We start from the raw sequence: 14,170 nt of genomic DNA on the forward strand, positions 1-14,170 counted from the left end.
GGAGCTATATAGGTTTGAGCTTACCTAAACTCTGCCAGCATTCGCACATGTGTTTCGAGATAGGAATGAAGCGCAATAGAGCTACAAGATACGCCAGTAGAATACACTACTACCATCCAACCGCTTCGAATGACGACATGAGGGCGTGAGAAAAATCATTTGTTGCTGTGGCTAATGATATCTTCTGATCAGAAAAGGGGAGGACGACTGCAGAGTGCGGATTGAGGGGGAGGTAATGGATAGAGGGGCGCCGGGGTGATTCGCGCGAGACTCGTTAGCAAGAGTCTCATACGTCAAGAAACAAACAAGACTAGGTATAGGTAGTGAGTGTAGGCGAAAGGAAGGAAGAATCAGGATTGCGCGATCATGGGCAGCCATCCGCTCCTCCCTCAATACGGGTGCAGAACGTCGTCCTGTCCGCTTTGCAGAAAGCATCCAAAGAATGATGTTTCCACATCACAAGTGTCTCTTTATAACGGTCTTTTGTGGATGGTGTTCTTGGGGTTGTAGCGCCATAGCTCTCTATTTCCATATCCTCAAAAAACTGTGCGAGATGTAGAGAGTTTTTTAGAGCAAAAAGCTCTATTTTTGGTCATCAGCCAATGACCTTCTCCCATTCCTCTCATGGATCAATCGCATCAACCATATGTCAGAATGTCAAGGCCCCGCGGGCACATCCGGCCCGGAGCAGTTTTTTACGGCTCCTGGGATGATGCTTGAATTTATTATTAGAACCTGGCACGCAGACCGCATAGCAATGCCGGCAGCCCGCAGATCTTTTACACGCACCAATATACATTTCCCACAATGCACGGTGACGCACGACAGTAGGCTGCTTCATTTCAATATTTATTGGCACAGCAGTCGTCGATCATCGAGTAAAATTAACTTTCAGTATACCCATCCAAAAATGGCAAAACGGAAGTGGACACTGAGAACCAGGGTGGTTTCAGAACAAGGTGGGAGTCGGAGTATATGTTTCACGGAGGTGCGTTGGAAAACTGTAGTGTCTTCTGTGTGGAGAAAGTGTGGCGGTACTGAAAGAGTATAATCTGAGACGACATTATGAAACGAAACACGCGGACAAAACAAGAATATGGACATGGAACAAAGGCTACAAAAGGCAGAGGAATTAAAACGAGGCCTCAAATCTCGACAGGCTTCTGTTCAAAAGCCAAATCACAGGCCAGGCTGCTGTCAAGGCCAGTTTTATTTTGGCAGAAGAGATCGCTAAATCAGCCCGGCATTTACGGGGGGGATTTCATCAAAAACTGCATGATTAAAGTTTGTGACGAAGTTTGCCCAGAAAAAAGGCAACTCTTTTTAAATGTGGAGTCTGAGCAGAAACACCATTGCCGAGAGATTTTCATCCGCGGAGTGGACTCCAGCCTAAGCGTGACAGAGGAGTTTTTGGCTTTACGTCCTATGCATGGCACAACTACGGGGCATGATTTGTATGAAGAGGTGTCAAGATGTGTAAATGAGATGGAGCTGCCTTGGGAAAAAACTCGTGGGTTTGCACAACCGACGGAGCACCTGCGATGTGTGGACACAGGAGCGGACTGGTGGCGAAGATACGGGAAAAGATCGCAAAGGGAAACGCGACAGGTGAGCTGACAGCTTATCATTGTATCATACACCAGGAAGCGTTGTGCGGTAAAGCCTTGAAAATGGAGCATGTAATGAGCATCATCACTCGCGCACAGTTAACTTTATCAGAGCAAAGGTTTGAATCACCGCCAGTTCAAGGCATTTCTGACGGAGTTAGAAACGGGAGCATGGTGATTTGCCTTATCACACAGAGGTGCGATGCGCTAAGCCAGGGAAAGGTGCTTCAAAGATGTTTTCGAGCTTCGTGAGGAGATTTGTCTGTTCTTGGACAGCAAAGGGAAAGACACAACACAACTCCGAGACGAAATGTTTCTGTGTGAAATGGCTTTTCTGTGTGACATTACAGTCATCTGAATGCAATGAACTTGCAGCTGCAGGGTCGGGATCATGTCATCTCTGATATGTACAGTACAGTGAAGGCATTTACAAACCAAACTGACTCTGTGGGAGACGCAGATGCGGAAGAAAATTTGAGCCACTTTCCAGCTGCCAGACCATGAAGAGAAGCTCCTCTACCAGTGCGTTCCCGAGCGCACAGTTGCCTGATAAAATAGGTATGCTTGCCGCTGACTTTCGACGCCGATTGCTGACTTTGAAGCACAAAAAAGCAGGTTGGAACTGCTCGTAACCCCATTTGCTGTTGACGTGGAAAGCTCACCACCAAACCTCCAAATGGAGTTGATTGACCTCCATGCAATGATGCACTGAGGGCAAATATGCGGCAGTGGGTGCTGCGGAGTTCGCCCGTTTCCTCCCGACACAATGCCCCAGCTGCGCATCCAGGCTGCTCAAACGTTGTCTATGTTTGGCAGCACATACCTGTGTGAACAACTGTTTTCTTGTAATGAACCTGAACAAACATCACACAGAAGTCGACTTACTGCTGACACCTCCACTCAATTCTGAGGTTTCCTCAGCTCAGAGCCTTACCCCGAACATTGATGAACTTGTGGAAAAGATGGGACACCACCAAGTATCACCCTCAACCTCAAACAAGTGAACATTACTGTGCAATCACATATTTAGAGTTTTTACTCAGTTCAAGTTTAAAAGTTAAAGTTTAATATTTGTTTTCACTGCATGTTACTTCTCCTTAACAAAGTGTTGTTTTTGATTAATAGATTTTTGCACTTTATTTTATTGTATTTCAATCCAATTATATTTTAAAAATATTTCAGTTGAGTGGATGATAGAAAATTGCTATTATTGTTTTTTTCTTTGAGTAAATTTTACGCCACTTTGCTAAAATAGAAAATATAGGCTACTGATGGTGCCTTGAATACCGGTTTCTTTCATTTAATGTTCATGTTATGGGGATTTTTATATAAGAAATTTGTCTTTTGTGTTGTTGAAAATTAAAGATTACTGACAGAGCCATAAGAAAATATTGCTTTATTATCTGATCATATTGGAATATATTTGTTAGGTTTTCAGTAGGTTCAATTAGGTTCACTAGACTATATGCGTCAATTTAAAAATTTTCAATGAACATTCGAACAGTCCGGCCTCGGCTTGTAGCTAAATTTTTTATTTGGCCCTCCGTCCATTTGACTTTGACACCCCTGATCCAGATGGTCATTGCAAACTTCAGACGGGCCTGGACATGCGCTGGCTTTGAGCAGGGGGACTTGCGTGCGCTGCAGGATTTTAATCCATGACGGCGTAGTGTGTTACTAATGGTTTTCTTTGAGACTGTGGTCCCAGCTCTCTTCAGGTCATTGACCAGGTCCTGCTGTGTAGTTCTGGGCTGATCCTTCACATTCCTCATGATCATTGATGCCCACGAGGTGAGATCTTGCATGGAGCCCCAGACCGAGGGTGATTGACCGTCATCTTGAACTTCTTCAATTTTCTAATAATTGTGCCAATAGTTGTTGCCTTCTCACCAAGCTGCTTGCCTATTGTCCTGTAGCCCATCCCAGCCTTGTACAGGTCTACAATTTATCCCTGATGTCCTTACACAGCTCTCTGGTCTTGGCATTGTGGAGAGGTTGGAGTCTGTTTGATTGAGTGTGTGGACAGGTGTCTTTTATACAGGTAACGAGTTCAAACAGGTGCAGTTAATACAGGTAATGAGTGGAGAACAGGAGGGCTTCTTAAAGAAAAACTAACCAGGTCTGTGAGAGCCGGAATTCTTACTGGTTGGTAGGTGATCAAATACTTATGTCATGCAATAAAATGCAAATTAATTACTTAAAAATCATACAATGTGATTTTCTGGATTTTTGTTTTAGATTCCGTCTCTCACAGTTGAAGTGTACCTATGATAAAAATGACAGACCTCTACATGTCTTTGTAAGTAGGAAAACTGCAAAATCGGCAGTGTATCAAATACTTGTTCCCCCACTGTATGTGAACCTATTCTAACTGAACATTTTCTTTCACAGTGACACTGACTCCGACTGGGAGCCCCAGTGCCAACTTGTCATCCCCCTCTGAAGCTGGTTCATCCAGCTGGACCCCTGCTGTCTCTGGCTCCACACCTCCCGGGCCATCTAGAGGTGTGAAGGCACTGACAAAGAAGCGGAGAGAGGGAAGTGTGCCACTGCTAACAAAGGGACAGAAGAGCGTTGGCAAACTGTCCTGAAGATGATGTGGAGCACCCCAACCAACTTTTAGGCGAAAAGGAAGCAAGGACTCAGGTGAACACGACCATAATTACACCCCCCTTCAGCTTTTTTAGCTGTTTTTCACACAATCCGTTGTAGATTTGCTCGTGTCTAACACGAATAAGTATGGGTGAAGAAGCAAGCAGGCAAAAAGGTAGCATGGAAGCCCATATCCATGTCAGACCTTTTCTGCTACCTTCGCTGGTCATCTACATGGGCTGGTGAAGCTGAAAAGCCTGAGGGACTACTGGAAAACGTCATCTCTCTACCAACTGCCTTTCCCCATGACTGTTATGTCCTGCAAAATGTCCATGCGATGGATCCGTGAAGATGGCTACTTTTTGTAAAGTGGATGGATACCAGAGAGTGGTGATGTGCACAATAATCCACAAGTCCTTCAGTGGGATCATGTTGTCAGGCGTGTGAAGGATGGTGCCGGGGCATGGACCACCAAAAATGTCCCCATTCCAACTGCAGTAAAGGACTACAACAAGAGCATGGGAGGTGTGGACCTATCAGATGCGCTGATAGGCTATTACAATGTTCTCCATAAGACAATGAAATGGTACAAGACCTTCTTCTATCTTTCATCGACATTGCTGTGGTGAATGCATTCATCCTACACAAGGAAATGGCTAAGAGCTGTGGAAAGCCATTCCTCTCACAGAAAGCCTTCAGAGAGCAGCTATCAAGGAGCTTGCTGGCTACAGCACCACTGCACCAGCGCCTGTCCCTTCTGCTCCTGCCACAAGTGTTCATCTGCCCAAATATATTTCTGCAGGCATGGATGTGCCTAAGGGCAAAAGGGCACAGCATGGAGGCGTTGCTGTGTTGTTGGCAAGATGAAGTCCCCCATCACCTGCACCACATGCTTGGTGACCCTCTGCTTTACAGCAGAAAGAGACTGCTATGGCATCTGGCATCAGCAGCACAATATTGTGTAGAGCTTTGGAAAAGTGGTGGGGTTATATCCTTCCTGTTTGGCCCTGTCCGGGGGTCTCATCGGATGGGGCCACAGTGTCTCCTGACCCCTCCTGTCTCTGCTCCGGTATTTATGCTGCAGTAGTTTATGTGTCGGGGGCTAGGGTCAGTTTGTTATATCTGGAGTACTTTTCCTGTCTTATCCGGTGTCCTGTGTGAATTTAAGTATGCTCTCTCTTTTCTTCCTTCTTTCTCTCGGAGGACTACTAGCCCTAGGACCATGCGTCAGGACTACCTGGCATGATGACTCCTTGCTGTCCAGTCCACCCGGCCTTGCTGCTGTTCCAGTTTCAACTGTTCTGCCTGCGGCTATGGAACCCTAAACTGTTCATTATTTACTCTTGAGGTGCTGTCTGTTGCACCCTCTACAACCACTGTATCTCCACCCGGCACAGCCAGAAGAGGACTGGCCACCCTTCAGCCTGGTTCCTCTCTAGGTTTCTTCCTAGGTTTTGGCCTTTCTAGGGAGTTTTTCCTAGCCACCGTGCTTCTACACCTGCATTGCTTGCTGTTTGGGGTTTTAGGCTGGGTTTCTGTACAGCACTTTGAGATATTAGCTGATGTACGAAGGGCTATATAAATTGATTTGATTTGATAGAGGACTGAGGGTCTTCCAAATATTGAAAGTGTGTAAATAGTTACCCATGTTATTTTTGTAAATGTATATATTTTTATTTTTACATTTTTTTTCAAATTTTTTTTCCCATTTTATTTTCTTCATTTTTTCCCCTCCATTTTTTGGGGGTGTGTGTTAGAATACCATTTTGGTATTTTGTTTTTAGTTATTTGTTTCAAAATGTATACCTTCACCAATTTGGCCACTTGGGTACATTTGGGCTACTTGTGTGGGACACCTGGGTGACTTCATGATAAATGTCATGTAGCACACTCATTTTGGAAGTTGTCATTCTGAAACTTTGCCAAGTATTTGCCCTCTTATGTTTTTCACTGAAATTGTCCCCATATTCATATCTAAATGTTTTTTTATCTTGTTCATTTTAAAGATGATGATATAACAATTAAAAAATAAAAAGTATGGTTTCCTCATTGTATTATCTAAACCAGATCTATTGTGTTATATTCTCCTACATTCAATTCACATTAACATAAACTTCAGAGTGTTTTCTTTCAAATGGTACCAAGAATATGCATATCCTTGCTCCTGGGCCTGAGCTAGAGGCAGTTAGATTTGGGTATGTCTTCAGGCGGAAATTGAAAGAAGGGGGGGGGGGGGGGGGGGGTAGCTGTAAGAGGAAAGCGATGCGAAGTTTCATTCCCAAATGTCCTATACAGGTATGATTAATCAATAACATTGATTAATCAATTAAAATTGCTTTTGCAAGTTCATTAATAGCCCAACTCCCACATTACTGATCCAGCATTGATGATTCATTGACGTCTATAAACTGATAAAAATTGTTTGTGTAGCTTCCAACAACCCAAACTTTACATACATTTAAATAGCTAATAATCATAAAAATGAGCAAGCTGTTAGATGTGGTGCCACCCATTCCCTCACTAATAAGTGAACCATCACCCATGGAAAGATTGATCGCTGACCTCAGCAGCGATGCAAATCCTAACTATGCCGAAAGGCTGAGAATGTTAGATCAATCAATCAATCAAATGTATTTATAAAGCCCTTCATACATCAGCTGATGTCAAGAAGTTCTGTCCAGAAATCCAKCCCAAAACCCCAAACAGCAAGCAATGTATTTGTAGAAGCACAGAGGCTTGTAAAAACTCCCTAGAAAGGCCGGAACCTTGGAAGAAACATAGAGGGGAACCAGGCTATGAGGGGTGGCCAGTCCTCTTCTGGCTGTGCCGGGTGGAGATTATAACAGAACATGGCCAAGATGTTCAAATGTTCATAGATGACCAACAGGGTCAGCAGGGTCAGAACACTTGAAACTGGAGCAGCAGCACGACCAGGTGGACTGGGGACAGCAAGGAGTCATCAGGCCAGGTAGTCCTGAGGCATGGTCCTAGGGCTCAGGTCCTCCGAGAGAAAGAGAGAGAGAGAAGTTAGAAGCTTAATATGCATAACCTATCATTTATTAGCTAAGTATAATGATAATAATGCATTGAATGTATTACCTGAAAGAGGTCATCTAGGACATCTATCTATATATATATATACACATCTCTGTACATTCAGAGAATAGCTGGTTTCTGTATTACAGTATTCATACCACTGACAGACTTTTATAAAAGGTGTTTTGACTGCAACTAAATCAATTGTAATTTGGATTTTTTATACGCTCATAGCTAGTAATAACCAAGGGGAGTACATAAGGTGCTATATATATCTTGAAGTGGATTATCTATTTTGGATGCAATTTGAATGGAACTGATGGAGTGAGAAAGACTCAAATCAAATCWAATTTTATTGGTCACATACACATATTTAGCGGATGTTATTGCGGGTGTAGYGAAATGCTTGTGTTCCTAGGTCCAACAGTGCTGTAGTATCTAACAGTTCACAACAATACACACTAATCTAAAAGTAAAATAATAGAATTAAGAAATATATAAATATTAGATCGACCAATGTTGGAGTGGATTTGACTAAAATACAGTAGAATAGAATACAGTATATACATATGAGATGAGTAAAACAGTATGTAAACATTATTTAAACATTATTAAAGTGACTAGTGTTCCATTATTAAAGTGGCCAGTGATTCCATGTCTATGTATATAGGGCAGTAGCCTCTAAGGTGCAGGGTTACATAACCGGGTGGAAGCCGGCGTGTGATAGGCTGTTTTAAAACTCTGCAGCTGCAATCAAAAAATGTATGTTTACAATCAAAAAATAAGGTGACCCTCGAAAGCCAGATGGAGATGTGTAAATTAGACGCACACTCAGTCCTTATATTACTGTAGCATAGACTATGCTGCAGCAGCAAATGCAGGCCTACCAGTCACAAGAAAGAAAGTTACCATGATGAGATGATAGGTCTCAATGCATTGTGAACTGYGCTCCAGACTGAGATGCGCTTTCTGTCCCCACCCTGGGCGTTGATGACTGATCATGCAGATAGCAGAGAGAAGGCCATAGAGAAGCCAGATTTAGACATTGCATATGATTTAACAGTTCCATTTTACATCATGCTGTTCATATAAATAATGTATTATAATTGACCAGTTTCTCACAGTTATTTATTCCTGGAAAAGGGGGTGGGTTTGGGTGGTAAATCTCGGTAATAGCAGTTCCTGCTACTCAACCCTAGTCTCCATGCACTCCTTAAATATCCCAGTGTCAGTGAAGAGCTTGGTGTGTTGAGTTAAAACCAGGGCTGAATTGAGGAAATGGCTGATTATATAACGCGATCTGTAACAACACTTTAGTCCACAATGCTTTAAGTAAGAAACAAGCTGTAAAATGTTGCGAAAGACGTGACAGATGCATATAAGATATCTTTGATTTGTCTCTATGATATTCAGAGGCTGCGCTACAACCTTTGATAGGAGATTCAAAAAATKTACTTTGCTTGGGAAGTAATGTGTGATTCTGTCACTATCAATTGATGTTTGACATTTCAACAGGCTATATAACAACATACTGACTCTAAATCAGTCAGGAGCAAGCCAGGTAGCCTAAGAAGGAACGGAAATAAATACTTTTGTTTATAATATTATTATTTCAAGGCTATAGCCTGCYATTTAAGAAATCAATTGTGAAGCATGTGTGACACGCTACAGGYTGGCAGGAGAACTCAGCATTTCAACAACACATCAACAACAGCACGTCAACAACATGCCTATAAACAATTACTCAGAGTTAAATAATAATGAAACAAAAAATGCCTTACGAGGCTATACCCTCAAATTAAAGCTGACAGTCTGCACTTTAACCTCATAGTCATTATATCATTTCAAATCCAAAGAGCTGGAGTACAGAGCCAAAACAACAATAAATGTGTCACTGTCCCAATACTTTTGGAGCTCACTTTATAGTATACAAAATGGGTTTTATRTATTTACCTGCCTGGGATTACATAAGAAACTGTTAAAAAAATACCCAACAAGGAATGACACCTATCAGTTTGTTGTTAACAAAATAGCATGCTAGTGGTTGAACACATTCCTGGTGATGTTCCTGCATCATAAGGTGAGTGCGGCCTTCTCGTTGAATGATTTTTGCTGGCATTTGATCAAATGGAAATATCTGCCAATCACACACCAATGACTTGAGGGATTGCCTCATCTCCAGTCTGAGGTGCATTGATCCGTTGCTTGATCCTGGCCATGTGAAGTCTGGATGGGAGGTGAAGCTCCTGACTTGAAGTTTAGCACGTAAATTCAAAGTGACTTTGCTGTGGTAAAAAAAAGATGAAAGGAAAGAAAGAAGTGAGAAGAGAGAAAAATWGAGAGAGCGAGAGAGAGAGGGAGAGGAGGAGGACCAGATGGAGAGTGAATTGTGGACTGTGTATGYATGTGTGGTGATTAATGGAAGCGGTTGTCAATAAGACAAAGCAGACAGCGTATTCATTAAGGTGGCAGAAACCACTGACAATAATTGAAAACACTTCCTGAGTAGTTGGGAAGTCGAGATTGGAGAAATGTAAGCAGTTGCGAGACTTTTGACTTCAGCAGTACATGCATAATTAATCCATATGACTGCAGTTGTTTTGACAGGTTCTGAGTCTCAACATTACAGAATTCATGACTGACTTTGTTAAACATGAGTTAACCCTTAAGGGGGGGAATTCCGACCTGAGTTAAGTGCATGTAAATGGAACGTAATTCCCTTTTTATGCACTTTTCCAGTAGTGATTTTAGCATGTAAATCTTGGTGGGGCAAACCATTTTTTTGGTTGCGAGGTAGTGCATGCCAGCAAAGCCACTACACAACACAACACTAAACAATACATTCATTGTACTATAACGGTGACAAACTATGCCCACAAACTGTTAGGGCCTACATAAAACTGTCCCAACAGCAGTCCCAACACCTTACCACTGCTACACCTGGCTATCAGCAGAACCTTGTCTGGCAGCGAAACAGTTCATTCAGCCTCATTTACTGCCTTTAAAAAAAACATAGCTGATATGGGTGACTTGCTTAAACAAATGTGTTTTCTACTGACGATTGAGATATACAAACTATGGCATAAGGGGACGACAAGCGGATAAGAGGCAATCTGTAATTTCGATTAAGACATTAAATGAGTGAGCTATTTTTGGACTTGCTGTGCTCACTTGAACAGGAAGGTGGTGCGATGGTCCTTTGTGGGTAAATTTGCCATCAAAGTCTGCCATTCTCTGGATTTATGGGGCTTTCAAGACTACTGGGAATTTGGAAAAAAACAAGGTAGAATCATAATGACGCCAGTGATCTTCAGGTCGTAGCTCTAGAAAGAGGCCCAAGTTCCCGAATTCCTCCAAGTTGGATGACTGTTCAAAACTTGTTTTCCCAGTCAGAGCTYGTTTTCTCCCTGAGTTCCCAGTTGTCTTGAACTTACTGAAGTCAGATTTCCCAGTTCCGAGTTAACAGTTGTTTTGAGCGCGGCTGAAGTGGCCAATGTTGGATGTTTATCATTTTGGAAAATTATATTTTGGAAAAGAGACCCCTAAACACAGACTTAGGACCACACACCCTCTCCACTGAATAGCAGGCTATTTTTGTGCAATGCTTGCAGTTAGCCACTGACTCCATCCAAACCACTCATTGTTGAATTTGCGATTTCAAACCCTTTGTGTAATGTTTATGTCCAATGGCCAATGACCACCGATACATTTTATCTATAATTTCTCTACATATGACAAGGATTAAAAAGGATTTGCCAGTAGATTGTCGACTTGATTCATGATGATGACTGCTAGCTAAGATTTTGAAAGTATGATGTTGACATGATCAGTCCAATAAAAGCTACTGTAGATATAACATGATTTGACAAAAACAATTATGTGGCCAATGACCTTTAGCCTTCTTGGATGGGCACTTCTAATGTAACTCTATGGCAGCACCCAAAGGGCTTGGATTTTCGAGCCCTACCCTTTTGACGGTGACGTAGTGTCCCCATGAGTGACAGAACACCGAGCCAATCACGACGCAACTAGAGAACATTACCAACCCCTATGCTCCATATTTTCCGCTGGCTGCCCCACCACCACATAAAGCACTGAGCTAGGCTGAAACACCTGCATTTTGGAGCTGCCTTACTAAAGAAAGCATAAAATAGACCATCTTTGTATGCGGTTTTATTAACTCAATGATTTTTTAATATATTTTTTTACATTGTTTGCAAACTGATATGTGACAAAACAGGTAACCCAAAAATGTGGTGCTCAAAACATGTGGTGCTCAAAACATGTGGGGCTCTGCCCCACCTGCCCTAATTGACGGGTCACCACTGCCCTTTTCTCTCTATGCCTATTCTGACATTGAATTTAAGCATAAGAATAGCATGCTATTCACACACTATTCGGTCGGGGTGGAGATCTAAGAAATGAGGGTGTGGTGGAGGTGTGTCTACAGATACGTCCTATTCTGACCTTGACTTAATTCCCTCATAATTCCACCAACTTTGTGGAAAAAGCAGTGGAAAAAGAATCTACTTCATTTTTTCTGATAGAAATAAAGGACTGTAATTTATAAAATGATAAGAGCTATTGATAAGAGCTAGGTAAATAAGTAATCTGTTTGGAGAAGGGGATTGTAAATACACATAGCAATTGTTTCGATGATTTTTCCCTATGATCCCTGGATACGAATGTGAAACCAGTCATATGGAAGCTAACTGAAAATCATATTAACATGACATGTGTGGCGGCCCCATTTCTAAAGTGAAGTAGGCTATAAATAGCTGTGCCATTATTCAAAATGTTTATTCTATGCCCTCATAATTTGCGTGGATGAGATTTGTAGATCCAAGCTATAGGCTTCTGTAGGGCTGAACCTGCCGAGTTGATGAATGCACTTTAGAATGTTTAAATTATATGCCCGGACTTTAATCCATTTTACAATTTATATCATATTAAATATTAGCCACCATCAGGAGCCACCATCAGTAATACCCACATACATTTATAACTGTGACTTTAGTGTTAGTTTTCTTCAAGTTGTAGCTTACATTTTGCATCATTCCCTCCCATTTACCTTTCTTTCCTCTGTCAACCTGTGTAAATTGTTCCTGAGGATTGCTAGCAATGCTGGATCATATTAGGCTAACGTTGTGCAATAATTGGGGACACATTGCTTATTTGAATCATTATGGAACTCAGAACACATGTAGCAGTTTAAACCTGGAGCCTGGTGCACGGTTCACAACTACTGGACCGTTGACATCACAATTCCATGATTAGTGAGGATTAAGGTAGATTTATAAAACTATTGTTCAATCCTTATTGTACCATTTTTTCCAGCTTCCAATATTTAATGGATTGAACTTGAATATGACAACTTTCAGGATGAGCCAAACACTGTATTTCTGATTAATCAGTATATTTTGTGTATAAAGGCTCTCCAAACATGTTTTTTTGAATGATTCATACATACTTTCCTCACCCCAAAATGTGCCTCAATAATCTACAAAATCAGAGTATTTTTAATCTACCAGTTGGTGCTGAAACAGAGACGAATATGCATATATTTAGATGCATTTCTTTTTTTTCTTTTGGGGGTGGGGGGGGGGGATTTTAAAACATACAATCTACCTGCAGTGAAGCCACTCAACATTTACATTACATTCAGTCATCTAGCAGACACTCCCATCCAGAGCGACCCACAGGAGCAACCAGGGTCAAGCGCCCCGCCCAAGGGCACATCGACAAAAACCTCCCCCTCCACTGTATTTGATATAGTCATTGTGTCAGAAAGGTGTCAGAAAGGTGCTAATATAATGTAACACCATATGATGTAATATGAGAAAATAAAAAAAGGTAAAGCAGACATCCACCTCAAACCGGGCATGAGTGTTCTGACCTAAATGCATGAGGTCCATAGGCCTACTTGCGAACATAAGCAAACATTTACATTTAAACAGGTTCTCCTGCACAAAATGCATAGCAGACTTGATTTACTTGCATGTGACAGAACATTAAATTGTAGCTGTTCCCATCAGATAACATGACATATGCTAACCCTATACAAATTCTTCATCAGCCTATCAAAGATCTGAGGTTTTATATCGACCAACCAATGGAATTTCTTAAAATAGGTCAACCCTGGCCACTAGAGGAACATTTTAAATMAACAAATTCAAGGTTTACTTTTTGTTCAATTGGTCTGTAACAAAATGTTGTGGGCCAACATTGCAATGATGCATCTTTGACTAGGCTACTTGCTACTAATAGGAAGTGTTTTCCTACATTAAGACTGTCGATTCAAGTCCTATGGATTTGCGATAAACTTCTTTAAAATAACTGCAATACTGCTATCTGTAGGATGATAACTAGAGTGCAAACTTCAATCCTACTATACGTACACTTTGTAATGCTCATCCTCCTCGTGCCAAATAAATCATATGTGACAAAGCAGATGATTATAAAAATGCATACAAAGCGTTGTAGGCCTACATTTAGGTGTACACGTCTATGTAATATAGCCTATGTAATATGATTACTAGGCAATAGCAGTCTGTTGTGTGCAACGCCAAAGAAATAGGTAGGGGAGAGTGGGGTAAGTTTAACCATCTTTTACATTCAGCATCACTCCGTCAAGGGAAATATTATATTCTTTCTAAAAGCGATATCTATATTTATTGCAGGATGTTGTGTATCGCTGGAAATAATCAGATTTCATGGAAACATTACAGTTTTGAAAACATAGCATATCCCCCAAAAATTATCCATTGGCACAAYTTACTCTGGGTACGGGGTAAATTGAGCCTAGGACAGGGTGAATTGAGTCGCCTACAAATTTCTGTACTGAATTCAATTTTAAATCAACCTTTTTAAACCATGTCTATCTTTATTTCCCAAACACAGTTCAACACGACCACAATCACTTTTTTGTCTTTTAA

This window comes from Salvelinus sp. IW2-2015, linkage group LG20 (assembly GCF_002910315.2).
Source record: "Salvelinus sp. IW2-2015 linkage group LG20, ASM291031v2, whole genome shotgun sequence".
In the NCBI taxonomy this organism is placed as follows: Eukaryota; Metazoa; Chordata; class Actinopteri; order Salmoniformes; family Salmonidae; genus Salvelinus; species Salvelinus sp. IW2-2015.